General features: G+C 42.0%; 1 pseudogene; it reads left to right on the plus strand.

The window, feature by feature from the left end:
• Window positions 1–2,933: 2,933 nt before the first annotated feature.
• Window positions 2,934–5,609, plus strand: LOC110139511 (uncharacterized; annotated as a pseudogene).
• The last annotated feature ends 6,256 nt before the right edge of the window (window positions 5,610–11,865 follow it).

The following is an 11,865-nucleotide window of genomic DNA, read 5'->3' on the forward strand; positions in this document are numbered from 1 at the left end:
ACATCATTACAGTATTTTTTGTTACACATTGAAATGAATTAGCCATGGATTTTGGTATTTTTCCTGATTTGATTCCAGCTTGTGCTTCTTCCAGCCCAGCATTTCTCATGATGTACTCTGCATGTAAGTTAGATAAGCAAGATGACAATATATAGCCTTGACGTACTCCTTTCTTAATTTGGAACCAGTTTGTTGTTCCATGTCCAGTTCTAACTGTTGCTTCCTGACCTGCATACAGATTTCTCAGGAGGCAAGTAAGGTGGTCTGGTATTCCCATCTCTTGAATAATTTTCCACAGTTTGTTGTGATCCACACAGTGAAAGGCTTTGGCATAGTCAATATAAAAGAAATAGATGTTTTTCTGGAACTCTCTTGATTTTTCGAAGATGTTGGCAATTTGATCACTGGTTCCTCTGGCTTGTCTAAAACCAACTTGAACATCTGGAAGTTCACGCTTCAGGTATTGTTGAAGCCTGGCTTCGAGAATTTTGAGCATTACTTTACTAGCGTGTGAGATGAGTGCAATTGTGCAGTAGTTTGAGCATTCTTTGGCATTGTCTTTCTTTGGGATTGGAATGAAAACTGACTTTTTCCAGTCCTGTGGCCACTGCTGAGTTTTCCAAATTTGCTGGCATATTGAGTGCAGCACTTTCACAGCATCATCTTTTAGGATTTGAAACTGGAATTCCATCACCTCCACTAGCTTTGTTTGTAGTGATGCTTCCTAAGGCCCACTTGACTTCTGGATATTCAAAAAAAAGTCTTAAAAGACAAAAGATCATAATAGACATAGTATTATAAATGCTATATGTTTATAATGTAGTATTTGCATAAATATTATGACAGTTCTATTAATTCTCATATTAAGCATGAAAAGTAGGAAGCTCAGTGTTAGATCACATGCTGTCAGACTGAAAGCAAGTTTATAAAGTGCACATAGTGAATATTTCACTTAACCAGTGGCCTACTATGCCACCCTTTCCAATTCTTAATAGAAAAAAAAAGAATAAAAGCATTAAATTTGGGTTGGTCAGTTTTACCAAGTGTCAGTACACTAGGAGAACAGCAGAGTTTTCACATGTAAGCATGCTTCTTCATCTTCCTCTCAGATCCCTACATCACTGCTACCACTGTTGAACACCAGCCCCAGCTCCCAGCAGTCGGAGCTGAGCCTCGCTCTCTGGCATCCTTCTTTATGAAGTATGGTGCAAGGTAGTCCCTTACCCCCTTCAGCTGTCAGAGAGCTGCATTTCAAAGATCCTTTTGGTTTCTGATTATTCAAGAGAAGAGAGAGAATACAAGACAGAAGAAAGATGCCAGGGAAAGAGAAAGGAGTGAAGAGTGTCAAGAGCCTCTTTAAGTAGAAATGCTTAAAGTAAAGGACACTAAGAAATGACAAAAATACTTTGCCTTTACAAAGATGAAGCGGTTTTTAAAGGCAATTCAAGCTTCTTTGAAATGTTATTGGATTTTGTTAACATTGTCCCTAAAATGCAGTATATGTAAATTAACAGAAGTAACCTTAGGAGTGAAGAAAACCTTGTCATTTCAGTTTCTCACTTTGCTTGTGGACATTAGCCAAGCGACCTTTGGTTGTGCAAAATAGCAGAGCCACTCTACTCCTTTTGAGGGCTTGTCCATCTCAATTACGGCCATCATATTAGACACTTTGAAGTTACATCTTTGAGTTTGAGCCATTCAGTTTGATTCCAGCATCAAAGCCTTTATCACTTCTCACTGAATCACTATTTCTATTAATATTTATGCTAAAAACTCTTAAATATTTAGCTTCTGTACAAAAATCACACAGCAAAAACCTGCACTCTGACTTAAAACTTGACTGTAATAGTGAATGGTTTTAGTGAGTCATAGAGTTTGGAAGGATCTGAAAATATGAGTTTTTTCCTGGACTGTTTACAGAAGCTTCATGTGTTTAACAACATACTTATACCATTTAGCTCATGCCTCCTCTTCACCGCTCTAGCACCCAGACTTTTCCTCTCAAAATAACACATAACAGCACATTAGATTTTACTCAGGTATTTGACAAGTATTTTTTGATTGACCATTTTGCCAAAACCTTGGCTTCTAAGCATTCATGGTCTGCTAAAGGATATGGACACAGACGCTTTCCGTACAAAGTGACAGAGCTGGGAACACTATGCTGTCTTAGCCTAAAACAGGCATAAGGAGAGGGGAGTCTTCTTAGGCCACAGGACAGTATAAAATAAATGGGAATTACGCAAGTAAGTAAAAGGTGTAGCAGCTCAGACGGTAAAGCTTCCACCTGCAATGCAGGATACCTGGGTTCAATCCCTGGGTTGGGAAGATCTCCTGGAGAAGGAACTGGAAACGCACTCCAGTATGCTTATCTGGAGAATTCTATGGACAGAGGAGTCTGGTGGGCTGTAGTCTAGGGGGTCACAAAAGAGTTCGACATAACTGAGCAACTAACACACACATACCCAAGTAAGGATGGGGAGAAGGATCTTCTGAGTCAGAAGAAGCACCATATATGAGACTTGAGAATTAAGTTCACAGAAGCCATGGGTACTTGTCACTAACTTGTTGTGGTTTTGTTGCCAAGTCATTGTCCAACTCTTGGCGACTGCATGGACTCAGGTACCTCACCATCTTCTGGAGTTTGCCCAAGTTCATGTTCATTGAATCAGTGATGCCATTCAACCATCTCATCTTCTGATGTCTCCTCCTCCTCCTGCCTTCAGTCTTTCCCAGCATCAGAGTCTTTTTCAATGAGTCAGCTCTTTGCATCAGGTGGCCAAAGTATTGGAGCTTCAGCTTCAGAATCAGTCCTTCCAATGAGTATTCAGAATTGATTTCCTTTAAGATTGACTGGTTTGATCTCCTAGCTGTCCAAGGGACTCTCAAGAGTCTTCTCCAGCACCACAGTTCAAAAGCATCAATTCTTCAGCACTCTGCCTTCTTTAGGGCCCAGCTCTCATTGGACTATACATGACTACTGGAAAGTCCATAGCCTTGACTGTATGGACCTTTGATGGCAAAGTGATGTCTTTGCTTTTTAATACACTGTCTAGGTTTGTCATAGCTTTCCTGCCAAGAAGCAATCGTCTTCTAATTTCATGGCTGCAGTTGTTAATTTAGCAAGGCCAAATCATACCTGTGGCTACCCAGGAGGCGCACTGATAAAGAATCCACCTGCTAATGCAAGAGACTCAAGAGATGCAGGTTTGATCCCTGGGTTGGGAAGATTCCCTTGAGAAGGAATTGGCAAACCACTCCAGTATTCTTGCCTGAAAAATCCCATGGACAGAGGAGCCTGGAAAGCTACAGTCCATAGTGGTCACAAAGAGTTGGACATGACTGAGGAGCTGAGTACATAATCATACCTGAGGGAGTGGGGACAGGATAGGTCAGGGGATAGTGACTGCACTTTACCCACTGTGTTTTAAATTGCATAAGACCCATGAATGGATCATTAAGACAATATACTTTTTGGAAAGAGATAGAGTAGAAAATATCAGGATGCTTCACATGCAATAAAGGTAGCTATTGGTTAGTGAATCTGTTGTTTTACAATTATACATGTGTGTGTGTTTGTTGAGTCCCAATGTAAAATATATCTCTTACTGTGGGACATGCCCCAAAAGTTTGAAAGTCACTGTTCACAGAATAGAACATTTTATTTATAGTTTATAAGATGCTTTTAGTTATCCCATTTTTATTACCTGGCTTTGCCTCCATTTTTCATTTGCCACTTACTCCTTCCTCAAATGTTTATCACATGTATATTTTATGCCCAATGCTAGAAAACTGAGAGGAACTCACAGTCTATAGGAGACAAGTGAAGAGATAATAATAGCTACTGTTTACCACCGTCCTCAAAGTGTGTCCTGTGAAACACCTACTTTAGAATCCCCAGGGGAAAGTGCCTTTTAAAACGTAGGTATTGCCTGGAGAAGGAAATGGCATTCCACTCCAGTATTCTCGCCTGGAAAATCCCATGGACAGAGGAGTCTGGCAGGCTACGTCCATGGGATCGCAAAAGTTGGACACGACTTAGCGACTAAACCACCAGCCCTCCCTATTACTTCCCCCCAATAATGAGGCTGATATCATTTGTCTTTGAGCACTGAGCCAGAACTGTTCTCATTCCCAACCAGTCTCATAGTTTATCTTACTTGCCTGGCCTCCTTGGGCACCTTTGACCTTTTAGCTAGGCTGAACCCCTCATTTAACTGAAGGAACAAGCTCAGAGACAAAACGTGATCTGGTGACAGTGTCAAGTGGATCAGTGGCAGAACCAAGACCAGAATTCCAGTGCCTCTTTCTTCTGGGGATCTCTTTGGCCTGAATCTTCAATGTATGTCTCTGTGGCAGTGGCCGGAAGATCTTTCCCTCTGAGGCAGTCAGCGGGACACTGAGACCTGGACAGCCATCAAACTCCCTTCCTCCCAGTGGCCATGGGACCCAAGATTGAAAAGGAGAAGGACCTGACTGCTTGTACAGGGTGAGGGTGGGCTGGCAGGCAGTCATGTGATGTAGACATGCATGCCCAAGTGGCAGGAAGTTGTCCAAAATCAGAGCTAACTTGGGAGAGGCGCAGAACTCAGGGTGCCTGGAAGGGAGCCAGAGGTGTTGTGGGGCTCAGGTCAGGAGGGGAACAAATGTCCTTACTGTAGTCACCCAGACCCTTCCTCCAGAACTGGCCACTTCTGCCTTTGGAAAGTGTTTCACAACGTGCCTGTGTGTGAGGACAGCTGAGGATGGGCAAGAGGGCGTGGACCCGCACGACCACCACTGCCTAGAGAGGAAGCACAGGCTTGCCATGCCCGTGAGGGGCTGCCCGGCATGCCAGCCACTCGCACAGAGAGTGCCCGAGTCTGCGGTCTTCATGCCAGGTGACATGGGCCCCCCAAAGCAGGGAGGGACCAGATATGGCTCCATCTCCAGCCCACCCAGTCCAGGGTCACAGCAAGCACCTCCCGGAGGGACCTACCTAAGTGAGAAGATCCCCATTCTGGATACAGAATCGGGTGCATTCAGCCTGCGGAAGCTGTGGGCCTTCACGGGGCCTGGATTCCTCATGAGCATCGCATTCCTGGACCCAGGAAACATCGAGTCAGATCTTTAGGTTGGGGCTGTGGCTGGATTCAAAGTGACGGAGTCGGGGCACCGTGGCGAGGGTGGTGACCAGGCTAAGTGGGTGGAGACCCCCAGCTTTGCCACAACTCCCCAGAGTGGCCTTCCTGGCCAGAGTTGCTGGAAATAGGTGTTAAGTTCAAATGGGCCAGAAAAGGGTCTCCAAGGCAGCCATGCCAGACTGTGGGGTATAGGGGGCGTTGTCTTCCAGCTTTGTATCCCCCTTCCTCTCCCTGGTGAGTGTCCTAGGTTAGAAGGTTCCAGCAATTTGGGGGTTATCAGAAACTAGCCCCGCTGGCTGATGGCCTCTCCCTAACTTCTTGCAGCTGCTCTGGATGCTGTTGTGGGCCACAGTGTTGGGCTTGCTCTGCCAGCGACTGGCTGCCCGGCTGGGCGTGGTGACAGGCAAGGACTCGGGCGAGGTCTGCCATCTCTACTACCCTAAGGTGAGCTTGGTACCCATGGACAGGAAGAATCTGTAGCCACAAAATCCCAAACAGCCATTGAAAGCTTCGATGATCAAATAAAAATATCATCTCAAGTGGAAAAAAATGAAAAAATAAAATGTAGGTAATGGACTCTGTACCAGACCTGCTGCATCAAACTCTCTGGGTGAGGGTCAGGGGTCTGCATTTTTAATTAGAGGTTCTCAAAGTCTTTTAGACCTTCAGTTTGAAAAAGATCTGTTTCCTGAGTGTGCTGGAAGCCAACATTTTGCTCAACACATTGTGCTTAGCCACAAGGATCTTTTTTCATTTCCTTCAAGGATCCAATACCCGTGCCACATGGAGCTTTCCCACATGCTGGTCTTTGGAATACTTTCACGCTTCCCTGGCCAATTTTAATCTACCCAGCAGGCCTTTGTTTGTTTCTTTAGGCTACTACACACTAGCTTTCAGGATCTTAGTTCTCTGACCAGGGATCAAACCCAGGCCTCCGGCTGTGAAAGGGCTGAGTCCTAACCACTGAACCACCAGGGAACGCCTAGGCCTCAGCTTCATTGGGAGTGCCACTTCATTGGGAAACGTCCTTAATCCCCCAGACTTCAGTGGGGACTTTGGTTATATGCTTCCTGGTGGTAGACGCTGAAATAGCTGCTTTCTCTTCAAAAGAGGACTGTTAAGGAGAAGGTCAGTTGGGACTTACCTGGTAGTCCAGTGGCTAAGACTCTGTGCTCCTACTGCAGTGGGTACAGGTTCTATCCCTGGACAGGGAAGATCCCATGTGCTATTGCAGCAAAAAAAAAAAAAAAAAAAAAAAAGGTCAATTAACAATCTTACAACTGTTAACTCTTTCAATTCCACCTCAGTATTTGAGATGGGGTTATGGTCCTCTCCAATAGCCCCAGCCAGTGACTAAGACTGTAGTATAAGAGCCTGGCCATTTACATCCAGTGTGCATCCTGTAATGTGCAACCTTTGCTCCAGAGCTCCCTGTGGTGCTGACAAAGATTGTGACAGGCCTGTATTGTGGTCTTCATGACTCCCCCTTGCCCAATCCTGCTTCTTTCCTTTTGCTTTCATAGGTTTTACTCCCCAACAAACCTTTGCCTTCTTGACTCCATCTCAGCATCTATCCAGCATGGATGATTTGGCCGCTACACACCTGTCTTAGTGTGACAAGACAGAGACTGAAGGGGAGAGTCATGAGGCCAGGCTGCAGAAGTAAGAAAAGTTGGAACACACAGGGCCTTATAGATCATGCTAAGTAGTTTTCATTTTACTGTTAGGGTAGTTGGAAGACACTGCATGTTTCTGAGTCAACTGGGGAGAAATAGGGAAAATCATCAAATGTAAATGTAGAACGAGCACTCTGGCTATTGTGTGTAGGATGGGCTGGAGGACTGTGAGACTGAAGACAATTTCTGGAGTCTAAGAAGAGGGGATGGTGTCTTGGACTGGGATGAGCCAGAGACAACAAAGATTTGAGAGATATTTAAAAGGTGGAATCTCTAAAACTTGGTGTTTTATTGGATGTGGGTGGTGATGTCAAGGATAAGTCAAGGATACTCAGACCTCTGGCTTGAGCTGTTGTGTGGAAAGTGATGCCAGATACTGAAACAGGGAGTTCTGAGGAAAGTAGGTATGGGAGGAAAGCCAGTGGGAGGAAAGCCCGGAGTTCAACTTTGTTGTTTTATTCCTAAACAATTTTCTATTGCTTTAATATTTATTTATTTATTTGGCTGTGCCAGGCCTTAGTTGCAGCATTCGGGGTCTTTGATCTTTGGTTGCAGTATGTGGAATCTAGTTGCTCAACCAGGGATTGAATCTGGGCCCCCTGCATTAGGAGCATGGAGTTGTAACCACTATACCACCAGGGAAATCCAAGAGTTCAGCTTTAGACATGCAGAGTTTGAGATGTCCATGGGACATCTAGGAGCATATAGAGAGTTGAGTATATGGTTTTGGCATATGAAGGAGATACAGTCTGGTTATATCCATTTGGAAGTTCTCAGCATATAGTTGGGAGCAAACAAGATCACCCAGGAGGGGCGCAAAGTGTTGAGAGAGGTCTCAGACATTGACCTTGGAAATTCCAGAATGAAATATTCTGATAGAGGACAGAGGTTAACAGATGAGACTTAGGTCAGGTATTATGGAGTCACTTTGAGAGGGATTTTGATACGAAGGGGCTGTCGAATGCTGCCGAATGTCCAAAAAGTGAGGACTGAAAAATACTCTTTTGTTTTAGTGCCATGGAGGTCATTGGCAAGAGCCATTTCAATGAAGCAGTAGAGATGGAAGCCAGACTGAAGTGGGCCAAAGAGTAAAAGAAATGGAAGAAGTGGAGATAGTTAAGTGTCAAACTCTTTCAAGAAATTTGGTTCTAGAGGAGGTGGGCAAAAAGGCAGAGGTTTGGGGGGGGGAAATGTGGAGATAAGTTTTTCTGTTTGCTTTGTTTTTAGGAGGGGAGAGACTTTTTAGTGCAGCTAAATGTTGATGGGAAGGAGCCAGCCTAGAAGACAGAGGAGAAAGTGATCATCAGAGGCACAAGATCTCTGAGAAAGTGGTTTGGTGGTGGGGCCAGGGCTTTAGGGCCCAGGCAGAGGGACTGACACTGAAGAGAAGTGTCACCCCTTTCTTTGAAACAGGTTGGAAGGAGAAAGGTGTGGATACAGATGCTGGTGGAGCTGTAGCTTCAGTGGTAGGAGGTGACTAGGAGACAGGGCAGGTGGCAGGTTGGAGGAAAGTGGAGGAGGAGATTTGAAAGAGTCTTTTGATAGTGGGAAATGAGCTTTTGGGTGAACAACAGGGAAATATTACCAAGAAATGAAGTGGGCCCAGCTAATTTTTAAAACCTTTTATTATGAAAAATTTTCAGTCTATACAAAGCAAACAGAATCATGTAATGAACTCAGTGTAACTATGACCAGCTTCAGTTATTATTAACATTCTACCAATCCTGTTTCCTCAGTGCTTTCACCCATTCATTTCCCATTGCTTTTTGACCATTATTTTATTTTTTGCAGTTATTTTAAAGGTAATACATACAGATATTGAAATGCAAGAAACTTAAATACATAATTTTGACAGATATACCTGTATAACTCACACACCTAAAATAATATAAGGACTTCCCTGGTGCTCAGACAGTAAAGAATCTGCCTGTAGTGTGGGAGACCTGGGATTGATTCCTGGGTCAAGAAGATCCCCTGGAGAAGGGAATGGCAACCCACTACAGTATTTTTGCCTGGAAAATCCCATGGATAGAGGAGCCTAGTGGGCTACAGTCCATGGAGTCACAAAGAGTTGGACATGACTGAGCAAATAACACTCAGTCTCCCCCCAAAAATCTTCATTCTCTCTTTTCTTCATCAATCCCTCCTTGTCCCCCCCCAGAGGGAAACATTGTTCTGATTATTTTCATTTTAGATTAGTCTTGTCTATTCTAGAATTTCTTACAAATGGAATCATGTAGTACATGCTCTTTTGTGTATAGCTTTTTTGGCTTAGCATTATGTTTGTGAGATTTATGCATGTTGGTGTATATATCAGTAGTTTATTTCTTCATATTTCTTTTTTTTTTCCCATGAAATTTACTTATTTTTAGTTGAAAGATAATTGCTTTACAATATTGTGTTGTTTGTTGCCAAACATCAACATGAATCAGCCATAGGTATACTGATGTCGCTGCCCTCCTGAACCTCCCTCCCACTTCCCTCTCCATCCCACCCTTCTAGGTTGTTATAGAGTCCTGGTTTCAAGTCCCTGAATCATACAGCTAATTCCCATTGGCCATCTATTTTACGTATGGTAGTGTATATGTTTCCATGTTATTTTCTCCATTCATTCCACCCTCTCCTTCCTGCCCTTCCCTCCATGTCCAAAAGTCTGTTCTATATGTCTGCATCTCCATTGCTGCCCTGCAAATAGCATCATCAGTACTGTCTTTCTATATTTCATATATATGTGTTAATATGTAATACTTGTTTTTCTTTTTCTGACTTCACCCTGTATAATAGGCTCTAGGTTCATCCACCTCATCAGTGCTGACTCAGATGGGTTCCTTTTTATGGCTGAGTAATATTCCATTGTATATATGTGTACCACAGCTTCTTTATCCATTCATCTGTCGATGGACATATAGGTTGCTTCCATGTTTTTTCATATTTCTGAATAATTTTTAATTGAAGTATAGTTGACAATGTGTTAATTTCTGCTATTCATCAAAGTGATTCAGTTATACATATATATATATATATATACATTCTTTTTTCTATTCTTTTCCATTATGGTTTATTATGGGATATTGAATGTAATTCCCTGTGCTATAAAATAGGACTTTGTCTTTTATTCTGAATAATTATTTAATTATAAGAATATGCTACAACTTGTTTATCCATTTAACTGCTGAAGGACATTTGGGTTTTTTATGTTTTATGCTATTACAAATAAAGCTGCTACAAACATTCTTGCACAAGTCCTTTTGTAGATTTGTACTTTGATTTCTCTTGACTAATTACTTAAGAGTGAGTTTCCTGGATATAGGTTAGGTTTATGATTTGACTTTATGAGAAATTGCAAACATTTTACCCAAGTTTTCCATTTTATATTTCCACCAGCAATGCATGAGAGTTCTGTTTGTTCCACATCCTTTTCAGCATTTGGTGATACCAGTTTTTGAAATTTTTAGCCATTGTAGGTGGCACAGTGGTAAAGAATCTGCCTGCCAATGCAGGAGATCCAGGAGAAGTGGGTTTGATCTCTTGGTCAGGAACATCCCCTGGAGGAGGCAATGGAAACCCACTCCAGTATTCTTGTCTGGAAAATTCCATAGATGGAGGAGCCTGGTGGGCTACAGTCCATGGTGTCATAAAAAGTTAGACATGACTGAGCAACTGAGCACACACACAGTGGCTGTTGTATTTCATAGTGGTTTAAATTTGCATTTTCTTAATGAGTACTGATGTTGAGCACTGTTACATGTACATATTGGCATTTCATATAACTTCCATTGTGAAGAATCTGTTTAAATATCTTGCTTGCTAATTTATAAATATTAATTTTAGAAATTCTTTATATATTTTGAACATGAGTCCTATGTCAGATAACATGTTTTATGATTATATTCTTTTAGTTTGTGGATTGCCTATGATTTTTTTCACACTTTTTGATGAGCAGAAGTTTAAAATTTTGATAAAGTCTCATTCATCACCTTTTTCTTTTATGGTTATTGCTTTCTGTGTTACGTCTAAGAAAATCTGCCTACTTCCATGTCTCCTATTTTTTGTCTAAAGGTTTTATAGTTTTTTATATTTACGGTTGTCACGAATTAATTTTGGTGTGTGGGGTGAGATGGAGGTTGAGATTCATTTTCTTTATATGGATATTTATCTGTTCTCGCACTATTTGTTGAAAGGATTTCCTTTTCCTGATGGATTGCTTTGGTGCCTTGACTCACCATATACGTATAAGTCTATTCATGGGTTCTCTGTTCAGTTCCATTGATCCATATGTCCATCCACACATATTCATATATGTCTATATGCCAGCACTGTGCTGTCTTAAAACTGTAGTTTTATAGAAGTTCTTGAACTCAGGTAGTATAAGTGCCCCAGCTTGTTTCCTTTTTCAGGATTGTTTGGTCCATTCTGGGTCCTTCGCCTTTCCATATACATTTATAAAACTGCTTCTCAATTTCTAAACAACAACAACAACAAAACCCTTCCCTAAATTGATTGAATCTATAGACCAGTTTGGAGAGAATTGGCATCTTAACAACATTGAGTGTTCTGATCCATGAACATGATTCCACCTCTCCATTTATTTAATTCTGCTTTATTTTCTTTTTCTTTTTTTACGCTAAGTCTTTTTAAAAAAATTTATTTATTTGGCTGTACCAGGTCTTAATTGTGGCATGCAGGATCTTCGATCTTTGGTGTGGCACGTGAACTCTTTGTTTCAACATATGGAATCTAGTTCCATAATCAGGGATCTGAACCCAGGCCCCCTGCATTGGGAGTGTGAAGTCTTAGCCACTGTACTACCAGGGAAGTCCCAACTGTGCTTTACTTTCTCTCAGGAATGTTTTGCAGTTTTCAGTGTACAGGTTTTACACATACTTTGTTAAATTTATACCTAAATATTTCATGTTTTTTGACACTAAAATTATTTAAAAACTCATTTTCTATTCCTATTACACACATGGAAGTAATTAGATATTCTTCGGAACTGTGGAATTCATACTACAGTTGTTTCAAGGTCCCATGGCTGAGTCCCACTTGCAGGAAGGTAGCCTGGAGAT

Source organism: Odocoileus virginianus, chromosome 5, assembly GCF_023699985.2.
Source record: "Odocoileus virginianus isolate 20LAN1187 ecotype Illinois chromosome 5, Ovbor_1.2, whole genome shotgun sequence".
Classification (NCBI taxonomy): domain Eukaryota; kingdom Metazoa; phylum Chordata; class Mammalia; order Artiodactyla; family Cervidae; genus Odocoileus; species Odocoileus virginianus.